The sequence below is a fragment of the Hemicordylus capensis genome, chromosome 2 (genome assembly GCF_027244095.1).
Source record: "Hemicordylus capensis ecotype Gifberg chromosome 2, rHemCap1.1.pri, whole genome shotgun sequence".
Lineage (NCBI taxonomy): Eukaryota > Metazoa > Chordata > Lepidosauria > Squamata > Cordylidae > Hemicordylus > Hemicordylus capensis.
The window spans coordinates 341,817,941-341,841,747 of NC_069658.1; the positions used below are offsets into that span (position 1 = coordinate 341,817,941).

At 44.0% G+C, this 23,807-nt stretch overlaps 1 long non-coding RNA gene across 2 annotated transcripts; it reads left to right on the top strand.

The window, feature by feature from the left end:
- The first annotated feature begins 942 nt into the window (after window positions 1-942).
- Window positions 943-22,076, top strand: LOC128346558 (uncharacterized). Of its 2 annotated transcripts, none has more exons than XR_008317048.1 (3): window positions 943-1,495; window positions 2,040-2,121; window positions 21,685-22,076. It is a non-coding gene; the product is annotated as an uncharacterized LOC128346558 (long non-coding RNA). The 2 variants fall into 2 exon arrangements; XR_008317047.1 differs by lacking the exon at window positions 21,685-22,076 and adding an exon at window positions 18,092-18,385.
- The last annotated feature ends 1,731 nt before the right edge of the window (window positions 22,077-23,807 follow it).

Genomic DNA, 23,807 nt, shown 5'->3' on the forward strand with positions numbered 1-23,807 from the left:
ATGTTTCTGTTTAAGAATAAAGCCAGCTGGGCAATAGGTCTGGCTAGAGCAATGGCACATTGAGCGGGTCTTGTGATATGTGAGGAAGTTCTCAAGTTGGGAAAGTAAAAGAGCAGTGGGAGGAATCATCTAACTGGAAAAGGACCTCCTATGAAGTTCATTGATGCAAAGGAAGCCAGCTCATACGTTTTGCTAGACGGCAGCAGAGATGGTTGTCTGGTTCTCGCTTGGAAGGGAGTCTTGTGGGCTCTCATTTTCCTCAGCCGAAATGAGCCAGGAGGTCATGCCAGCTTCCAACATACTTTTTGGAGTAAAACGTCCGTGTGTCCTCATGATTAATCATGTCAGGAATGAAGCCAGAATGAAGCCAGAAGAGTCCAAAATCAATATGCCCTTGGAACTAAAGTACCAGGGTCATTGGCAGGGAAAACTTTGCCAGAAAGCGGTTGTGCTCTAATGGCTTAATTTTTCCCATTCATTGTGCTTACAAACTGGGTCCCACAGCAGCAATGTGTTCTTCTTGGTGTCAACATTTTTAAAAGGAAATACCTAGGCATGTGCATGAATGGAGGTCTATGCACTGGTCCGAATTTGGACTGGTTTGTGGTTCCACATACTGGTTCGTTCTGGTTTGGTCCAAACACAAACCAGTTAGGCGGTTTGAGAGCAGCACCTTTAAAAATGAGTAAGCAGGTCTCTACCTGTGTGCCCGCTGCTCCAAGCAGCTTCTTGCTGCAGCGGCACTCTCCCCAGCAGCCCACACACTCCAGGAAGCTGTCTGGAGCAGCAATCATGCACGTAAGAATCTGTTTGCTTACTTTTAAAGGTGCCACTCACCCTCACCCCCACCCCCACCCCCGGTACCATCCTTGAACTGCCAAACCAGTTTGTGGTTGGACCAAACTGGTTCGTGGAACCCTGAACCAATCCGAATTCGGACTGTGCACACGCCTAGAAACACCTGGAGCGGGGTGGGTGGTGGGTGGAGAGAGGTTGTTTGTACACTTGGTAAACATAATGATATTGGATCTAAAATGTTTCTCAAAGATAATGAATTTCAGCCTCAGAGAAGTTTCACTGTGCTGGAGAGGACAAGGCACTGCTGAGAAACTATGCACGAACTGGCACTGATTATCATGTGCCTCCCCCATCACCTTACTCCACTTTAACACCTTAATCCTGCTGGGAATTATGACCCCACAATTGCCACCAATTGGACTCCAAGGTACAGCCAGAGTACAGACCTTCCTCATGCCTTCCAGCCTCTGGGTGGAAAAGCTGCTCTCCTGCCACTCCTGAGAGCAGATGCAGTTCAGATCCACACTGGAAATGTGGGCACAAATTCAAGTGAGAATGGAACATGTTGAAGCCATGTGGAAAACATTAGGCATGCAAAGAAGAGAGCTCAGCCAAACCCACAGCCTCCTCTCCAGCTTGTCATCTCTTCAAAGAAAATACTCAAGTTTAGGGGAAGTGTGGAAGCAGTGGATTGAGGGTAAGTCTGCAAGAAGATTTTTATGGGTCTTGGGTATTTGATAAAGTACAGTTGTGCAAGTAAATGGCACCCATGTACAGTGTATATTGATGCCCTTCCTGTCCATAAAGCAGAAACCAATGAGAGTCACATGGGAAGTACAATCTACAGCAGAGCCACACTGTTGATGTGCTATTTCACACTGTACATTCTAATATCCCCACTGTTTCCTGTACCTCCAGTTTAATGCCAAAACCTGGAACTGAGAGGGAAGAAGCTCCTGTATGGACCTGCTTTGAGGATGAACAGATGTTAAATTTCATTTACAATGTGAAATGCTGGTGCTGCATGGGGGCCATAGCTGGGGGAGAGCGCAGTAGGCATGTGCTGATAGCTGGGGTCGGGGGTGAACACTGTGAGTATGGCAATGGCGGCAAGCAGAGGAGGGACAGGGATGGACCTGCTTGCCTCCGTGGCTGTGGAAGCCCTCAGCTGTAAGGGGACTGTGCTCTGATTCAGATGCCGAATTGCATTTTGGCACATCCCTAACTTTTATCTCTTTTAGAATATTTCAACAAGATCCCAGTAGCCATTCACCGAGCCCCCAGTGAAGGATTTTTATGAAATGTGTTGGATTCAATAAAACAGTGAGTTTCATGGCTCATTCTTGACTAGAGATGTGCAAATTGAGTTGAATCAAATCAAATCGATTCAAGCTTAAATCAGGGTGATTCAAGTGATTCTAACTCAAATCAAATTGCCCCTAAAATAAGGAGCCTGATTTGAGTTTGAATCGAATCAACGCTGATTCAAGCTCAAATAAATTTGTGATTCAAATGGTGAGCACCATTTTGGAGGGCTGTCTTTCCCTTGCTGGTTGGTTTTCTGGAACTGGCTTCCAGTTGGCTTGAGATCTCCTTGCTTCTTGGTTGGCTTGTTATCATTCAAATCAAGTGTTGTCATAGGCAACTGTTCCCCCATTGGCTGGTGGGAGGGATCAGGGAGTGGAGTGGCCAAAGGAGGGATTTTCAAAATGTATTTAAGGGGCTGTTTGGAGACAGAGAGCCATTTGTGCCTCAGGAGAGAAGGATCAGAGACTGCAGCAGCAATGAGAGCAGAGACTGGTGGTGGTGGTCTGGGCCTGCCTGCCTGCCTGGCCCAGTGAGTGGAGGGAAAGAGAGAGAGAGAGAGGCTGTTCAGCGTGAAGTGCTGGGATCAAGCCTGATCTCAGCGCTGCCTCGGCCCAAAGCCTGGGAATTTACACCAGGCTTTAACCTGGGTTTAAGGGTGTGAGCGCGTTGCATTGAAGATGCATTGAGGGGCTCCTGGCACGATGGATTGAGGGATGCCGGAGGACTTCCTCCTCTGGTTCCCTGCTGTGCTACTTGCTGCAGTACAGCTCATGTGCTGCACAAGTGGCAGAGCCTGTAAGAAAATTTCTGTGCGGGGAGGCAGGCCGGAGCCTGCTTCCCTTCCAGCCCTCCACCCTGCCAGCAGTTTTGAGCATGTGTATGACCTTAGAGCAGGGCTGCACAACTCAAATGCCCTAGTGGGCCAGAACCATCTACAACTTGTCATGCAGGGACCAAGGTCAATTTTTTGCACATTATTACATTAAAATAAAAATATTATTTGTTACTTGTGGATCTATTCCCTCTGTCAATTGACCCAAGAATGGTGACCAGAAAATAGGTCCTGTACCTGCGCAGTCAGTGGAGCCCCTGGAGTGCAAGCCAGCCCCATATAAATGCCAGTCCCCTCCTCTCCCTAAACTGTTGTTGCTTTCAGGCTGCAATGCTAGGCATGCTTACATGGGAGTAAACCTCACTGGGTACACCATGGTGCATATTTCTGAGAAAACATATATAGGATGGCTCTATAAGTCAGTTTCCTGCTCCTGTGTTGCTGCAGGATACCTGGGGGCCAGTAAAATAGTCCCTGCGGGCTGAATTCGGCCCCCGGGCCTTATGTTGTGCAGGCCTGACTTAGAGAGTGCCTGCTGGCTTATCTGTCTCTCTAATTTGTTTATCCTTTTAATTTGCAATGCCAACAACTAGTTTTATTTTCTTTTTCTAATTTGATGACTCACTCATGGACAAAACATATTCTCTCTTTTGTTCTTCTTTTGCAATTCTGCCCTCCCCATATTCAGAATTTTACTCTAATCTAGGGCTTGGGGGGGGGGCAGAAGAGGGAAATTGTGCTGCCATGTATAGAGGGGGCCCCATCCAAAGTATTGTTCAGTATTTGAAATGATTAGACAAGTGAAAATTGTGCAAAGAGGAATTATGTGGCATCATAGCACAATGTTGCACAATCGGTGTTGTGCAATTTTTGCACTTGCACAACAGTGTCAAGGACTGTTCTGGGTGAGTGGGTGGGGAGAGGGAAGTACTGCTTCAGAAAAGTAATTGCAACACACACTCCCCGCCAATTCTGTTTGAGAAATCTCATATGTGGAGCCCAGTTTGCCCACCTGGAAATGCACTTTGCCCCTTCTATGTCCTCCCTCAGTTGTTTTGTGGTGCCGCCACTCAGCAGCATACTTGCGCAACTGTACAAATGTTATGTTCCACCATGTGGATTCCACCGTGTGGATTGTGCTGCTCTTTGGAAACCGAATCATGTTTTGGTACATCCCTAAAAAACACCCTTAAACTTCCAATATATTTATTTATCTATTTATTTATCATATTTCTATACCACCTGATATGTACATCTCTAGACGATGTACAAAATTTAAAATATTTATAAGTTACAAATTAAAATACATGACAATGAAAACCATAGAATAAAATAGCTATTAAAACAAGGTTTTAAAATTATTAAAATTCATTCTAATTAAAAGCCTGCAAAAACAGGAGAGTCTTGAGGTTCTTCCTGAAAACAAACAGAGAAGGAGATGCTCTTATTTCAGTAGGGAGCATATTCCAAAGCCCTGGGGCAGCCACAGAGAAAGCCCGTTCAATATATCAACAAGATCCCATATGTATGTGGTCCCATCAGAGTATCCCTCCTCCTGATATTTGCCCACTGTTTTGGGCTGTAAGCTCCTTGGCAGCGTAGCCCTCTGCAGCTCAGTAAGTCACCTTTGGTTGTACTCAAACCCCACTTTCTAATCACAGTATCTGCTCCTTGTGCAAGGGGGGCACAATTTTAGCCAATTAGGACTTCCTTTTAAAATGTTCCTACACCCCTTGCAAATCTGCACCTGAGGATTCAAGTATCCTCAGGAGCAGATTTTAGAGGTGGCGTGGGTGGGGGGAGGACTGGAGGAAAGGAAGAATCAGCAAAAATGTAAATCCCCTCTCACGAGAGCACTACTTGTGGGGTTTGGATACAATCCCATGTACGCTGATGGTGTGGTATAAATAAATATGTCTTTTCTTAAAAACAGATTTGCAGAATGGGAGGTACCATTGGGGGAAATATAGGATGTAGCGGAACACATGAAAGGACTGAAAGCATAAGTTTGAATGCAGAATTTGAAACATTTCAAAGCGAGCCCAGCATGAATTACAACTGTGATTTTCAGACCAAAGGCAAATATATATTTCTCTGCAGTTTCTAGATATATTTGCATTTGTATTGGAGGCACATGTTGCTCTGAAAAGGTCTCTGAACTCAGTAGCAATACTTATAGGTGGTGGGTGGTGGTAGTAGTAGTAGATGATCAATTTGAAGTTTTTGAACAACAATGTATAAAGGATTATGAGATAAGAAATGGGAACAAGGGTTTAATTTGCTGAAACACAGCAGAATACCTCAAACATGTAGGAAAGGTAAAGAAAAAACAGAAATCATCATATCATGCAAATTAAGTAGGGGAAAAGACAAAATTATGAGAAAAAAGTACATTTCACTTAAAGGCACAATAGTTGGACAAAAGGAAATGCCTGTAAAATTACAATCACAGAAACTAGAAATCCAAAATGTTTGAATTTATGCGCTGCTGGATGGGACAGAAGGGGACAAACTTTGTAGCTAGATAAATGGGTTTGATTAGGGCAGTAGATGAATGATAACCTGCAAGTATCTTGTTCATCCATCCAAGGGTTGGAAGCAGCTGAGAATGAAAAGGAACCTGAGGATTCAAAATAACAAAACAAATTTTAACATCTGAGTCTTTGGACAATGGTGTTGATCTAAAATGGCCTGGAAGGTGATCTAGGACATAAGCAAAATAGGAAAGCAGCAATGGGGACAGAAAGCAACCTTTTATAATGACCAGCAGGGAAATGCTTGACTAACAAGCAGAAGGTTGCCAGTTCGAATACCCGCTGGTACTATATAGGGCAGCAGTGATATAGGAAGATGCTGAAAGGCATAATCTCGTACTGTGCGGGAGGAGGCAATGGTAAACCCCTCCTGTATTCTACCAAAGAAAACCACTATTTATTTATTTCATTTCATTTCTAAACCGCCCCATCCAGAGGCTCTGTGGGTGCCAGGAGTCAAAATCAACTTGACGGCACACTTTACCTTTAAAGAGAAACAAGATCTAAGAAGGGGGTTGAATGCAGGGGGAGAGAAGATAATCAATCCTAATTAGTTTTAACCATATGAATGTTGGGTTTTAGAATATTGATTATAGAAAATCTTATTTCTTGTTCTACTTTGCTCTAATTTGTTTATATTGTTTACTAATCACATCCTAACATGATTGCCATTAAGATCATTACTTAGAATATTGAGGCACTGAGCGCATCAACAAGAGATGGTACATTTTTCTCCCAGCTGCAGAGAATGAATGCAGAAACTGATTTGCTTCAGTGGCTTTCTAAAAGAAGGCAGGAGCTTATATGCCAGAATGCTCTAGGATGGGGAAGGCTCTGGATTGTGGATTTTCTTCTTAAGTCAGGGGGATAGCAATTTTGATACAGGAGAAGTTGGTGCATGAAATCAGAAATTCTATAACAGATGGAAATGGGAGTTAGCTGACTGTTGCAGATAGCACAGAGGATCATCTATATATTTGGACTTAACAGTAATTCTTCTGCTTTCCTCCACAAGTTATTTCAGGATTTTTATTCTTTGGAGCTCACTCCCTATTAATTGGGGATGACTTTAACACAGTGTTGGATATATTCCTGTATTATAATGCATATCAGCTTGCTTGACAATGAAACTCAAGTCAGGAATAAAATCTTGCTCTATCCATAAGATAAAGAACTTCAGAATATAGACAGCATTTGAAGCATCCTACAGTCTTCAGGCAACACATCTTTATACTTTCTAGTTGCAAAGACTCTTCATTTTAAATACCTATTTCACATGTTGATTATAAATAATGGGCTTACTTTTGTGTAACATCAATTGTGCAATTTTTGTCTTTGCACAATTTTCACAGTTTAGCAACTACATGTATGCAACATTACTGGGCTGATGTGCTCTTGCATGATGTGTCAGCTAATATAATTAAGTGGGGGAGGCGATACTATAGACTTCACCTTTGGAACTGAAGATAGTAGACAAAAAAATCAGGAAAGCAAGAGAGTAAACAAAGATGGCTTCCATCCACAGCCCACAGTCAATAGATTTTTACTAGTCCAGGGAAATTTGTTGGTGTTCAGATCAGAACAATTTTCAGTGTAGTAACAATGCACAACACACCCATATGCATAAGTCAGTGCCTGGAAAGAGAATATTGGGGATCCAACCTGCCTGGAAGCCATGCTTTCTGACCTACAGGTCCAGCCCTCTGATACCAGATACTGGGGGACAGGCTCTATGGGGAGAAGAGGCTCAGATGTGCATGCTCGCTCAGATGTGCTCTCAGCAGATCCCCAGTATTTCCATTTCTTCCAAGACCAAAATCTGGCATTAAACATGGGTTTGAGCGAGCCTGAGCCCTGGGTCAAAGTAAGCAGATTATTCTGTGCAGACTACACTCCTCTGGCACACATGATATGTACAGAGGCGTAACTATAGGGGGGGCAGGGGGGGCATGTGCCCCAGGCGCCATCTTTTCTGGTCACGTGGGGGGCGCCGCCATGACAAAAATTTTTTTTAAAATTTTTTTAAATTTTTTTGTTAATACAAAAGTTTCCTGCTCAGTGCAGCAGCGCTGCAGCAGTCAAGGGAGCACGTCAGCGCCCCCTCCCCCATGAGCGGTCCCTTCCGTGACGCCCGCGCCCCCCCCCATTGCTTTGCTGTCGCCTGGCGGCCAGTCAGTGGCTTGGCGGCGGCGGGCGCTTGTGAGGAAAAACCTAAGTATAATGTAGTATGTTGGGGGCGCGGGGGGGGGGTGCCATTTCAGTGCTTGCCCCGGGCGCCGTTTTCTGGATATGTAGCACATATTAGCACTGGCCTACAGTAAGACAAAACTACCTGGGGAAGAAAATAGAATAAATTCTCCAGTGAGAGCTGATTGGGGTCTGATGGTGGATAAGACACAATAAATATTTCAACAGCAAAGTGCTTCCTGGAGAGAAAATGTCTGGGTGCTTTGAAGCAAAACAACAGGAACTGCCTTTGACAACAGTAATTGTGTTTGCATAAAGAGAAGGTCATGAACACGTGTTATTCCGCTTGCCTTGGCTCTGGCTCCATGAAAATGAGCCACTGTGGCTAGGAAAGCTCTAACCGAATCCACAGATCCACTAATTTCTGACATATCGTATTGCAGTGGTTGCCATAAAAGTGTCAGCTTTTTTACCCACTCACCACAAACTGGTATCTGAAGGACCACAGCACTTCCTTTCCAAGTTTTCTAGGGAAATAAAACCACAGCATTGAAAGGACTAGGAGTAGTGGGGCATTTTCACTGTTATCTCTCAGCTGCCCAGTGAGGAAGTGCGAACAATACCAGCAGCCCAACACCCATTGTCTTTGAAAGGGGGAAGCTGGAAACAAGCTAGTCCCACAAAGAAGGCAGAAACATCTTGAGATGCTCAAGACATTCATAGCAAGTCGGACTTCCTGGGCTAATAAAGCCAATGGAAAGGTTCTCATTCAGTCCATCCAGCCCCCAATTCAGTCACTCAAATCTTCTATATATATATTTCTCCAAGGCGTACCCGTCGCTCAGCCCATGTGTGGCAGCTCTCACAAGAGTTTGCGAGCAGCTGTCTGGATAGGGAAGGGGCAGGAAAATGGCAGTGGCAGCAGCAGCAGTGGGTGGGCATGGAAGGAAAGCACCGGCCAGGGAAAGCTGGCAAGGGAAAGCGCTGCCGACGGGCGGGGAGGGAAAGTGCCCATCAGGCCAGGCGGGTGGGGAAGGAAAGTGCCCACCAGGCCAGGCGGGTGGGGAAGGAAAGTGCTGGCCAGACCTCCTGGCGAGGGAAAGTGCTGCCGGTAGGTGAGGAGGGAAAGCGGACTGGGAGGGGGGAAACAGACTGGGGCTGAAGGGAGTGGGAGGAAAGGAGAGTGGACTGGAGCTGAAGGGAGAGGGACAATGAAGATGGGGAGATCTAAGGGTACAGATGCTCTGCGCCACATCAGCTAGTTTTAATTATTTCAACTGGGATAGGATGAATCCCCTAATTTATCTAAAATGTGCTAAGGTTGCCATGAATAATCCATCTACAGTCCCAGACATGCAAAAGATTTCAATTTGCTGTTTGTATAGCTTTTGAAAATTTTGTTTTAGAGGTACAAAATTGTTCAGAAGAAAGTTCTCTGCTTATTTTGGGCATCAGTTGCCAAGTTTCCAACCAGACAAAAGAACCAGCAACTCATTTTAATGGCCCATATTTTGCACAGCATCATGAGGGTGGTATGACCTGCCCACACTGCTGTGAGTGTCGGCTATATGCCAGGGGTTCTGCAAATATTTCACGTAGCACGCTCGGATTCCAGAAGCACTGCTTAGATTGGATTTGGAATATATTTTTGTTCCTCATGTTTTTCACCCTTTATTATTATTATCATTATTTTTATTATTTTATTTTATTAAGAACTCTGTTTTTGGATCAGGGTGTCAAGTAAGAATTGCTTCTCATACAGAGTTTTTTCTAGGGAAAATATATGCACTTCACAAGAGCGGTGCAAATATTTATGAGGCTGTAAATACAGGAGTCACAAAGTTGACATCAACTAGGTTTTGCATGTCCTTTCTCTGCATGGACGGTGCCACCTGCACTTATTCTCCCTCTGCTATGGATTGTACATAGGCACACTGAATGTGGCTTTTCAGAGATCAATGCCACTGAATCAGCTCAGCAGAAATCCCCCAAAAGCCTTGTACAGCAGGCCATACAGAACAGTTCAGGTTTTGTACAATCTGGCTCATCTGACCTTCCTCAAGTCTGCCTGACCCCAATCAATCTTACAGTTTAGAGACAGAGCAGTACTGATTGCCATGTGTGGTTGGCTGGCTAGAAGCAGGGGAATGGAACTTGTTCACCATTGTAAAGCCAGCTCCCCTCCTACAAGGAATGGCATGATTCATGTTCAGGTGTTAGTTCCACATGCCCAAGCTTTGAGTTCACCTTGAGTGAAACCTTTCTGTGGCTTTGCTGTTGGCAGAACGCCCCTCATTAACACAGCTGGTTTTTTTAAACCGTCATTTAAGATTAGCTTAAAAAAAAAAAAAGACAAAAATAATAATGACGTGGCTTGGGGGGCAAGAATGAAAACAAACCATGTTCTCCATGAATGTTGTGCCACCAGGCCAGTCTGCACATTTCTGTGCATTTGTGTTTTGACTTATAAAAACGATGAATGCCAGTAGGGTTATGCATATTTGTTGTGCATGTTTCTTATGATACACCATACAGGCCACACAGTATCATTCCAAGCCAAGAACCAACTTTTTAAAAAATTAACCCTTCAAGGGCAATCCAGCCTTACAGCACTTCAATACTGTCTTTCTCTTTGGACTCAATGGGGCATTATTAGCAGCAGGATTATTGAAAGCAGAACTCTCCGACTTTACAATGAAACCTCTGTGCAAGGCAAAATGTTGCATCGGCTGTTTGCATGGGCTGTTGGTTCCCTTCCTCTGTTTCCCCCACACCCTTTTAACCTCCCATCCCACCTAACATGAAGTCAAAGCAAATATATGAAAGGAGTTTAATAAGCCCCATATCACCTTCCTTATAGCAAGACTTCTGACCTAACGGGGCAATTGGGTCCTGGCCTAAATTACAGAGGGCATTGATCTCCTAGCCTTAGATCTTTAAGAGCTTCCGTTCTGCCTAGCTGATGTGTAGTCCCCACCCCCTGCTTTATTGGGCTTTCGATTAAAGAGGCTAGGAAAGTCAGAAACAAAAATTAAAAAAGCAGTGAAAGCAACTCCTTTGAAACCCATAAAACCTAAGCAAAGGATTCAAAGCTACATGGCTGTCAGGTTTGCTTTGGCTTAGCTAACTATTATGCGGCCATCCATTTCAGTCAATTTTGCTTTTTAAAAAAACACAAAGTTTTCTCTTCGTGCTTTTCTTGCATTAGCCTCAGTTTAACATCAGTAGCACAACATTTCATCTCCACATAATGATGGTTTAAACAAACAACCAGGAGATAGGTGTGCAGCAGTGCTGGAGAGATGAAGTATACCGCTTTTAAAGAACAAAACGCTATTTTTTAAAGCATGCATAGGAGAGGATAACCTGTGTCACTCATCAGTAGTTAAATTGCAAGCACTATTCATTTAGGGAGGAGTGACGTTTACATACATCATTAGTGACTGATGAGCTAGCTAGGGGGGGAATGCATTATTTGGTGATAACACTGAAGTGTGGATGTTGGAAAAATATCATGAGTCCTTTCAGATGGCAATGAACTGTGTGCACAAGTTCTAAGTGAGAACTTGAACAAGTTCAAGAAGCTTGTGCACAAGTTCTAAGTGAGAACTCACCCTCCACACACTCTTGCAGGCTTCTGTCCTCTTTCCAAGGAGAATCTTGTGCTGTGTTCAGATGCCTGGTAGAGATCTAATGCAATTTTCACAATGCCAGCTGCTGGCCAGGTGCTTTCCTAGAATAGCCCACCCTTTTCCAGATTTGCCAGAAAAGTTGTAATGAAAGGCGGGTTGTTCTCAAACAGCAAAAGTTGACCAGTAGGTGGAGCTACAAAAACTTGCATGAGGTCCCAGCTTCATGTCTGAACTGGAAGCCAGCAGGAGTGTGTGTGGAGGTGAGTAAGCTCTCACTTAAAATTTGCATGCAGGCTTCTCACAATGAAATTCATTGCTATCTGGAAGGACCCCACATGTCTGCAAGAGAAGTGCTACTGAGTCGAAAGACATATTTGTTTTTGTTTCTTTTTTTGCAATAAAGCGGTAACAACTGCACATTTTTTACATAAATAAATGACTGGTGGGGTAAGCCCCTGTAGCACTTTTTCTGTTAACAATGGGATCTCAGTGTTTCCATTATATACATCTCAACTGATGGAGATGTATTCATAATGGTCCATGTGTTGCACAGCTATGAGGGCAATGCTGAACTGCCTGTGCTGCTGTGGGCATCTAAAAAAGTGCTGGGGGTCTTGCACTGTTGCACAAGAGTGCAAATACTTCAAGTGGCATGCCCAAACTCCGAAAGTGCTTCTTGAATTGGAAAAAGCATTGCTTGATGTATTTCCATTCTCTCATCTATGAAAATACATGGTAGCTACTGCATAATATAGGACACAGATCTGAAATATGTCCCTTCCTTCCTTCCTTAATAGAATAACCACCATGTGAATTGCTATTACTGGCAGATGTTCACACTGTAGTGGCTGATGAGGAGCCAATGAACATGGAGGACTCACACAAAGTAGTTATATTAATTCTCCTGGGTGTGCCTTGGAATGTGTGTCCCAGCTCCCAGCTGATTGGCTGGGCGGCAAAGGCACCTGATTGGTTGAGGCGCACCCAGGAGAATTGGCCGAGCGGCCGTGGAGGCAACGGTGGGCCCAGCCGTGGTGGCGATGGTGGGCCAGGCCGTGGCAGCAGTTGCAGCGGGTTGGCCATGAAGGCGAGGCAGCAGAGGCAGGCTGGGTTGCGGCGGGCGTGACCGCGGCGGCGGCACCTCGGCCCAGCAGCCTGGGCCTGGCTGGAGACTGGGGTAGGTGGTGGGGGGGAGAGGTAGCCGGCCCCAAAGAGCGCACAGATGCTCTGTGTGGGGGTTGGCTAGTAGTACATATTGTACATATGTAAGTTTCCGTGTTCAGTCCCCAACATTTCTCAGGTAGCAGTAGCAGGAAAGGCCTTTGCCAGAGTCCTTGGATTATTATTGCAAGTCAGAATAGTACTAGGCTAAATGGACCCATGATCTGACTCATTGAGGTCATTCACACAATCGAAAACTGTGTTCTACCCAGGTTTGGGAGCTGTGTGTACTCCCAGTTTTTGATTGTGTGGAAGCAAGGTTAGAGGAAAACCTGGGTAGAAGTGATTGTGTGGAAGCAAGGTAGGAGAAAAAGCTACCCAGGTTTTCCTCTAACCTTCCTTCCACACAATCACTTCTACCCAGGTTTTCCTAACCTTGCTTCCACACAATCAAAAATTGGGAGTACACACAGCTCCCAAACCTGGGTAAAACACAGTTTTCAATTGTGTGAATGACCTCATTGTGTAAAGCAGCTTCATATGAAAGAGGATGTGTGTGGACTGCTGAGTGCAAGCATCAGTGGTGGCAAACACAACTCAACAGTTTACATAAAGCCTGCACTACTAGACTAAAGGAATTTAAAAATGAAGGTAAAACTAAATATCTGTCATTAGGATGACCATAGACAGCATCTCTAAGCATGATGGAAGTACTATGTGGGCAAAAGGTAACATGTAATAACTCCTCCCTGAGATGAATAAGCTCAGTTTATTTCTGCCAAAGATAATGCCCAGGTTCCCTTGGACTCTTACACGTTATGTTTGTACTTAGATTGTTCTGCTATTATTGTTTGTGATGTTAGTCTGCATTGACTTTACCCAGTTGTTATTTCTTACCAGTGACTAAACCTACATTTTCTCTTCCATGTGCACTGGGTTATGTGAGCCCCTGGGAGGTCTGGGCTGTCCTTTGCCATTTTAGAGCAGTATTTACTCATCTCTTACCGTCCAAGATTCACCCTAATCATTTAAAGATATATATTCTAATTGCATCACTGAGCACACACATCACTCTGGAACAGCGCAATTACACATAGACCAAACAAAGGAGCAAAGAATTCTTTGAGATGGACAAGAAGAGCACAGTAGTACATCTGACTTTGTCCATACAAGGCAGACTTGATAGCTGATTCACAAGATTCTTGCCGATAGGCATTTTGCCACAGCAAGGTAAAGGAGGGGACTATGCCTATTGTTGCAATTGTCCCTGTAGCACTACAGTACTGACTCCAATCTCCAGACATTATTTGTACAGGGAACACACAAACCTATGGGTAGTAAAGTTCAATTTAGCACTGCTACATACAGAATAACTAATAGACCAGATAAGCAGGCCTTTGAAATGGTAACCATATATTATACATGCCCGTGGTTTCCTCCACCAACATGATAGCTAACAACTGAATTCTAAAAAATGTAATTTTTTTTTAATGTAGTCAGACTTTAAGAAATGTAATCTAAATGTAGCTATGAGCTGCTTGAGAAGCCTTGGGCAAGATAGTACTTTTAGAGGCATTATCAGTATGTTCTTGAAATTTCTGACCCTTTATGAAAATATGAATTGTATGTTCAAAATGAAATATGTAAATGAGATAAAATAACGAACAGAAGGAAATTCCACCAAGTTGGTGTTGACTCTTAGCGACCACATAGATAGATTCTCTCCAGTCCAGGATGATCTGTCTTCAACTTGGCCTTTAAGGTCTCTCAGTGGTGCATTCATTGCTGTCGTAACAGAATCCATCCACCTTGCTGCTGGCCGTCCTCTTCTCTTTCCAACTTTTTCCAGCATTGTGGATTACTCAAGGGAGCTTGGTCTTCACATAATGTGTCCGAAGTATGATAGTTTGAGACTGGTCATTTGTGCCTTGAGTGAAAATTCTGGATTGATTTGTTCTATGATCCATTTGTTTTTTTTCCTGGCTGTCCATGATAGCCTCAAAAGTCTTCTCCAGCACCAAAGTTCAAAAGCGTCAATGCTTTTTCTATCTTGCTTCTTCAAAGTCCAGCTTTCGCATCCATAGAGTGTCATGGGAAAAACCATTGTCTGAACGATTCTAATCTTTGTAGGTATAGAAAGGTCATGGCATCTAAATACCCTTTCCAAAGCCTTCATTGCTACCCTACCAAGTGCTAGTCTGTGGTTTATTTCTTGACTGCTGGATCCTTCACTGTTGATTGTCGATCCTAAAAGGCAGAAGCTATCCACCACTTCAATGTCTTCATTATCAATTCTAAGGCTGCTTGCTGTACCCGTTGTCATTAGTTTAGTGTAACAGAAGGAAATAATCTAAACAAAATAAGGGTGCATAATACTCTCTAACTGTGGTAGAAGTGAACTGAACATCTATTTGCTGCCTTCTTAGGCATTTACTACCAGGATAAAGAATATGATTTAACAATGACAGGTCCACCACAAAATGTCCGTCTGTCTTCACCTTAAGGTTAAATGTCTTGGGCCTGTCTGTGTGTTCAGATGTCATATTGATGCACCATCCACTGACATGTTGGCCCTGTGACATAACCCAAAATATCTTCCTTGGTTCATTTTCCTTGCTCCCATGTTAAGAGTTATTATATAGGTAGACAGATGCCGTGATGGTACTGTACGTTAAGAAGTGAGCAAACTATGTTTTCATGTTGACTGCTGGCATGAATGAGGACTGCATGGAAAGAGCTGTTTGCTGCCGTGGCAGGTTACAAGTGGACCACTTCTCATTTTACAGTCGTTATTGGGATATATAGCATTATACTAAATTGTGAGGACAAGATTGGGGTGGTGTGAACTGTGAATCCTGAAGTTCTTGGAGGGAGGATGAAATAAAAATGCAGCCAATCAAAATAAGTAAAAATGTTGGTTCATGATTAGTAAAAGAAGTTATCACATTGATTGAGATCCAGACTGCAGATTTTTGGATGAATCAAAATGCTGAATCCCATTAAAATGATATACTAAGAATTACATTCCTGACAAAGCAAACTTGAGTATTACCAGATTACTTGTTGTCTAGAAACAGCTGTCAAAGAACTATCATAGAGTCAGAATTAAACTACCCAGCAGCTCAGCTAAAATAGGCCAGGCCATTTTACTGACTGTCATAAAGATTATGAATAATACAAATGGACATGGCTGTAAGGCATTCTCCACATACCACTGTTTTCTGTCAGTGTCTGGGGAAAGCAGGAAAATGCTGACATCTACTGCAATTATGTCCAAGCCTATAACTGCAGTCTGACGAAGTGCTCAGCACCTTTTGCTCTCATGGCACGGAAATATATATATATATATAAAGACTCTGCAAATTCATCTGAGAGTTCACTGAACATCTAATGAGCTCGTGCTCCTAAGCCTCTTTTACAGTATTTAATTAGTGTATTTATCATATCCGAACATCCTATCTTTCCCTCAAGTTGTTCAGCTTAGTGTACACAGGAGACAGTCACATTTCATCCTTAAATGAAGGATAGGGACATAGGAAACTGCCATATACTGAGTCAGACCATTGGTCTATCTAGCTCAGTATTGTCTTCACAGACTGGCAGCGGCTTCTCCAAGGTTGCAGGCAGAGAGGGAACTTGAAACCTTCTGCTCTTCTCAGAGCGGCTTCATCCCCTGAGGCGAATATCTTGTAGTGCTCACACATCAAGTCTCCCATTCATATGCAACCAGGGCAGACCCTGCTTAGCTATGGGGACAAGTCATGCTTGCTACCACAAGACCAGCTCTCCAAGGATGGGTTGGCAGGGTTCAGGGATTAACAGTAGCAGTCACTAAGACCAGGACAGCACTTGCTCAAGTGCCCGTCCCCACAGCTTTCTTGCATGGAGCATTCTCTCTCTCTCCCCTTAGCCTGCCATTACCCCTGCTAACTTGGCAAAGAGGCACCTTTTAACGTGGTGATTCTCTTTATTTAGCAGGGGGAGAGTAACTGACCCTATTCACCCCCTGCACAGTAGCTCCAGTGACTGTTGCTGCTGTCTATCTTATGTTTCTTTTTAGACTGTGAGCCCTTTGGGGACAGGGTTCCATCTTATTTGATTGTTATTTCTCTGTGTAAACTGCCCTGAGTCATTTTTGGAAGGGCAGTATAATAATTGAATGAATGAATGAAACTGCACTAATATCACATGCAGCCTCCTTGCTATGCGCTGTGCTGTGGCAGTTGCTCATAACACCTGTTAACTTGCCAAAGAGGCACCTTTTAACGTGGTGATTCTCTTTATTTAGCAGGGGGAGAGTAACTGGCCCTATCCACCCCCCGCACAGTACCTCCAGTGACTGTTGCTGGTGTCTATCTTATGTTTCTTTTTAGATTGTGAGCCCTTTGGGGACAGGGATCCATCTTATTTATTTATTATTTATTATTTCTCTGTGTAAACTGCCCTGAGCCATTTTTGGACGGGCAGTATAGAAATCAAATAAATTAAACAAACAAACAAACAAGACAGGTTTATCAGGAATATGCAGATAGGGGAGGGCAAAGGATGCTGGGGGGTCTGCCCCACCACGATCAGGGAAGATGTCACGAAGGGAGACCCTGGCAGAGTACTCCAGCCAGACTCATCACAAAACTGTTGCAAGCAGCTTGCTGCCCGGTAGGCTATCACTCTCATGAGAAGGCCAGTCTATTGGAGAGATGCCTGTTCTATGCAGGTGTTATTCCCACCTGTGGACTGCGAGCTCACGATCTGAGCCGCCCACTTAACCACCAGGGAATCCAGGAGCGCCCTCCCCCCCCCGTGGGGCCCCCGACAATCCTTGTTGAAAAATAGAAAAGGAAACAGACCCCAACTTCCCTCTCCCCAAATCCCTCTGCAGCCTTGCATGTACCCCAGAGGACCCCCCTGCCCCTGGTGGCGCAGTGGTAAAACTGCCGCCCTGTAACCAAAAGGTTACAAGTTCGATCCTGACCAGGGGCTCAAGGTTGACTCAGCCTTCCATCCTTCCGAGGTCAGTAAAATGAGTACCCAGAATGTTGGGGGCAATATGCTAAATCATTGTAAACCGCTTAGAGAGCTCCGGCTGTAGAGCAGTATATAAATGTAAGTGCTATTGCTATGTGCTATTGCCTAGCCACATGCATGTCCGGCGTTACAGCATATGTAGATCTCTCGAGCCATGGAATGCCCCAGTTTCTAGCCACCCCAGGAGCAGCCCTCTATTCCTCCTAAACTTTTTACTGTTGCCACCAAGTAGACTTTTGGAATGACTGGGTCCACTACAACAGCCCTTCAAACAAACCCCTCAGTAGTGTGGAAAGGCTTATAGGTGTGGGGTGGAGACAATCAACAAGCTTCTGCTTTTTAAAAAACAAACAAGAAAAATTACTTTTAGAATAATTGGTTCAATTAAAACATTACTTTTGCAGCAAAAAACAAAAACAAATTCAAAACAGTTATTAACAGAGCAGTTCATGGAAAATAAAAACTGGGGGAAACATATCTACTACCTGACTCTATACTGGTCCCTACTCAGAGTCCTCTGTGCTTTCTTGTCAGTTTCTAGCTTGCTGGGTGGTTCTGATTACAGCACAGATCTGGAGCTTAATCCAGCCTGGTTCTTCTTTTTCTTCTTTGAGATTTCAGGTGAGTTTCTCCCTCCATCAGACTGACTTCCAGGACTTTCTGTCTTCTTCAACCTTCTTCAGCTCTGACTCTCTCTAGCAGACTTGACTTCTCTGGCTTCCAAGACTCATTCGGACTCCTCTCTCCAGCAGACTCGACTTCTCCATCCTCCAGGCCTCTCTCTCTCAGGACTCTGTTGACTTCACTGATTTCCCCTACATATTGAACGCTCCCAATATATTCAGTTTCTCTGGCCCAACACTTTTGTAAGCCATCCAATTAGAACAAATAAAATTTCCCTCAATTTCTTGAAATCTCCTTTCTCTCCAAACATCAACTGTCAAAATGTTAAACCAAAAGTGAAACTACAGAAAACCAAGAATGAACTTTTGACCCTGCCATCTGTCTTCATGCACAGGGATTTGCAAGCACAGAAATCCTATTTACAATACTGCAGTTTTTATGAAGATAACACAATTCATTTATCAGGGCTTATTTACAAGAAGAGGTTTGGGAATATTAATACATGATACAATACAGGGGCTTATTTACAGAAACCCAAGAGGTCTAGGCCTCGTTCCTTCACAATGTTCAACTTGTAAACTGTTTCAGTTTCTTATGAAGAAAAGGGAGGTATACAATTTTTACAAATAAGCACTTTGGAAAAATATCATATGATACATTTCCAAAGTGCTGGAAGCATTTCATCTTTATGAACCATATATTTTATTTTTTAATATGAACCTCTTTGAGAACTTGTTTTTAAACTGAAAAGTGGTATATATTTCATAACAACAACAACATGTTACAACAATCCTGTCACGTAAGCCAGAATTGTTATCCCTAGATTACAGATGGAGTGTGATAGATGGAGAGATAGATATAAAGGAAAGTAGGGTTTTTTGGAGAACATTAGGACATTATCTGGCTCTATTTTGCCTTCTGATTTGTACAGTTCACAGTGTAGCTCAATGGTTCCCAACCAGGGTTCCTCCAGATGTTTCTGAACTACAACAACCATCATCCCCAGCTATAATTTATGGTGGCTGGGGATGCTGGGAGTTGTAGTTCAGCAACATCTGGAGGAACCCTGGTTGGGAACCACTGGTGTAGTTATTAGCAAGGGTGCATAGACAGAGGAGGGCAGAAGTGTATGTTCTGGCAGCTGCTCCCATGTTGATTGGTTAGCTCTCTCTTCCCTCAGACAGTGGAGCATGGAAGAGATGTTGTAAGCATTTGATGCTTTGAAAAGACAAATTGCTTTTGCATCTGGAATGAATTTACATGACTAGTTCACTCCACTTGGGTCCACTTTTTCTCCCTGTCTTTAATATATCATTGAGGCTGTTCATACGAGCAGCCCTACCCAGGTAGGGCTGCTCGTGTGGAGTGCTGGAATCAAGGCTAATCCCGTTGCTCCCCCACAGAGTGGCCCTAAATTTACCCTTGGGCTATTACCCATGCAGAAGGGCATGATTGCACCCTTCTGCCTGGGATCCCAGTTGTGTGTCAGCCACAGAGCCTGGTGCTTAGAGCACCTGGCTTGCTGCATTTCCTCAGCTTCCAGATCTCCATGCTTCTCCCTATTTTGCCCATAGTCTGGCAGTGCCGCTCATTTGGGCATGCGAGCCGCGTTCCCAAGAAGAGGATCATCTAGGACAGGGCTGGTTTAAGCTTATTGCAACTACTGCAACTGCAGGGGGCCACAGCTTGGGGGGGGGCTCATACTGGGCTTGGTTCTGTGTAGAAGAACAGCAACAGGCGGGGCAGAGATGGGCAAAATACTCAAAAAAGTATTTAAGATCCAAAATACAAAATACTTGGTAAACAACAAATAAAAGTACAAAATAGTATTTTAAGGTACATCTTAAAATACAAAATACAATGCCTGAAAAAAGGAAACAAATTTGAGATCTTTGTTACTTATCCAAAACTGTTTCCATTTCCTTTATGCAATGGAAGTTTTTCAAAGTTGTGCCTTCTGGGGCTGTGAATCATCCCAGCAAAGGAAAATAACTGTTTTACAGGACCACTTGATGTTAGACTAGTATATCTAAAAAATAGCCATCGGACAATGGGATACCCATCCAACACACTAATGAGAGTAATCATATTTTGTTATTGCTCTCAATAGATTTCTAACACTCAATCAGATCAATAATTCAAAAACCAGGGGTGTAGACTTCTCAATTTTGGGGGTGGGGGCACATTGGAGGAGAGGTCTTGTGGTAGCAAGCATGAATTTTCCCTTTTGCTAAGCAAGATCCACCCCAGTTTGCATTTGAATGGGAGACTGCATGTGTGAACACTGTAAGTAGTAGAGAGACATACCTGCTGTCAAAAGCCATGTGCTTTTGTTTACAAACAAATGCATGTGGCTGGAGGATGACATCATAGTGATGTCACAGGGGGTGGGGCGTGCAGCTGTCAAAAAGCGCTGACGTCACCGGAAATACGTCACCGGATAGGCGTCAGTGGAAATACGTCAGCAGAAATGGTCAGAGGAGACCCCCCCCACGTGGCCGGAAAGGGTCAGAAGTAGGGGTACACCCTCACCCCGGAGGTTTGGCCCCCACCTTCCACTCCTACCCCCCAGAATATGTCCAGACATTTCCCAAAGGTAGGCATGTGACCCCTCTACGATCACGCCTAGCCACCCTGGACCAATGGGGAAGCTTCCTGCACTTCGCAGATGGCAGGGAAGGGGGCGGGCGGGCGGGCGGAAGGACATCTTGCTGCCGCCCGCCCGAGCACGGTCGGACTCGGTCTAGGCGAGATTTAAGGGGGCGAAAGAGCTTTGAGGGGGCTTCAGCGGCAGCAGGGGGTGGCAGGGAAGTATCCTGCCGCCCGATTTTTTAAACAGGAAGGAGCAGCTGAGCCATCGTGGAGGATAGAAGCGGGCAGAGAGGGATCCTGCAGCCCGCATTTTTTTTTTATATTTACGGCGCAAAAACTGGAAAGCGCGGGAGGGGTGAGTAAAGCCCCCCCCGCCCTTAATGGAACACCCCACCCTAACCCTCCCGAACCAAAACCACCCCATGTCTGGACCGGTTCGGAGGCCAGTAGAATGGCCTCCGAACCGGTCCATGCACACTACTACCTAGGAGCTGCATAGTGAAAAAACCTGATGAGCTTTTCCAATACCTCTTTTCAGATAGCTATGAGGTCTCTATGTGTGAATTCCTTGATAATGATACATGTTGTGTGTCTTGGAAAGATGCAAAAGAACATATAGTTCCACCTGGTAACACAAATGTTTTTCTGGTGTTTTTTACAATGTCGTATTCATGCCTGCATTTGTACTCTATCATGGAGAAACTAGAGGAACGATGCCTGTACCATGACACAGATTCTGTGATTTATGTGTCTCGTGAGGGGGAGTACAATCCTCCCCTTGGAAACTTTTTAGGGGAGCTGACAAATGAACTGCCATCAGAGAAGTACATAACAGAGTTTGTGAGCACAGTTCCTAAATCTTATGGCTACAAGTTGTCTGGGAGTGCTTCATGTATAAAAGTCAAGGGGATTACTCTGAATGTGTCTAGCTGTCAAAAGATTAAGTTTTCCCAGTCTGAAAGATCTGGTTTTTGCCTACGTTTCCGAACAGGATCCTGCACACGAGATCGTGGTAGAGCAGAATGGTATAGTTAGAAATAAGAAGAGATGGCAGATAGAAACACGGCTTTTGAGGAAGACACAGAGAGTGGTATTTGATAAGTGCGTCATCATTGAGGATTTTAAGACTATACCATACAGGTATTAAAAATGGACGTCCGCTGGCAACACCCCTTCTCTGCCATCCTTGTGGGGCCTAGCAACTGTGGTAAAACTTTTTTCTAAAAAAAAAAAAAAATGCTGGACAATGCACACAGTGTGCTATCTGTGATGCCTGAAAAATCCTGTGGTGTTACTCTTGTTGGCAGCCTTTGTACAAACAAATGCTCTGTAAATTCCCCTATGATAACATTTGTAGAAGGTATGCCTGAGAAAATTGATGATGATGACTTGTTACCCCCAAATAAAATCTGTTTTCTTGTTCTGGATGACCTGATGAGTGCTTCATCTGACAGTCAACAAATTGAATGCGCTTTCACGGAGTTTGTTCACCACAGAAATCTACGTGTTTTTCTCATCACACAGAATGTTTTCTACAAAGGGAAATTTGCCCATACCATAAGCCTTAATGCCAAGTATATGGTGCTCTTTAAAAACCTGAGGGATAAATTACAGATCATTAATTTGACACACAAGATTTTCCCCGGGAATGTCAAGTATTTCACAGAAGCCTAACACGATGCCACACAGGAACCTTATGGTTACTTAGTTGTGGATTTAAACCCTAGAACTCCTGAGGATTATAGGGTCAGAAAGGGTCTTTTCCCTCCTGACTGGCTTGTCATATACATCAAGAAAAAACCAAAGGGGGGATACAAATGGGGGACACACTGCACTGAGACATGTCTACCTGCGTGAAGAGAAACCTCGCCCTCTTAAAACTCCTTATTAAGGCCTCACCACGTCAGAGGAAGGCCATACTATGTGCAGCTTCTGATGATGCTAACTGGGCAAAGAGGCACCTTTTACCGTGGTGATTCTCTTTATTTAGCAGGGGGAGAATAACTGGCCCTATCCACCCCCATCACAGTACTTCCAGTGACTGTTGCTGGTGTGTGTCTTATGTTTCTTTTTAGAATGTGAGCCCTTTGGGGACAGGGAGCCATCTTATTTGTTTGTTATCTCTCTTTGTAAACCGCCCTGAGCTATTTTTGGAAAGGCGGTATAGAAATCGAATTATTATTATTATTATTATTATTATTATTATTATTATTATTAAATTAATTTAATATCAGCCATATCTGAGATTGCCCTGAACACCTTAAAAGGAAATATTCCATTGTCTCCACACCAAGTGTGTGTGCTAAGAAAAAAACGTGGATTAATTAAAAAGCTGAGTAACAAGCACGTATCTCTGAGCAAGAAGAAGCTGTTGGTCAAGCAGTCTGGAGGTTTTCTTGCACCGCTGTTAAGCATTGCAATTCCTTTGATAACAAGCCTTTTAACCAAACAATAATGGAGTATGCGGAAAAGATGTACTTGGTCCCCAAACACCAGCTAGATCTGCTAAAAGGGAACCCTCCTCCTAAGGAGGAAAACATCAGAGCTGCTATGATCTATGCTTTAGACACTGAAATGCAAGGTGTTCTTCAGAGGTCTGACTTAGAATATGAAAAGGCTAAACTTTATGAGGGTCTACTTCAAAAATATTTAACACATGTGAGGCTGGGTGATACCGAAAAGGGAAAACTAAACCTCTTTCTACCACAACCCGAGATGCCTGCTGCTGAAGTTCCACATAGCTCTGACCCCTCCTTTCAGGAGATCTTGGACACTTTGCCTGTGTGCTCTAGGAACCTGGCAAAGATTTTGTTAAACAAATTGAGGCAGAATGCTGCAGTTACAGCGTGGGATGAGAGGGGTCATTTCGTCTATAAGGGGGCTGCTGTTGAGGGTTCCAACATGGTGGACCTGATCAAAGCATTCACCCAAGTTCATGCACTGCTTTCCAAACACTTCCCTAAAGGCTGGGATCTGTTCATGAGCAGTTTGGCAGAGTTAAATGTCCCTACCTCTGTTGCAGGAAACCATACCAGCAGGGAGTTTTTGGAGCATGTGAAGAATCTTACCCCTGCAGCTAGCCCTCTACCCTTAACTCCTACACCCAGGACTTCT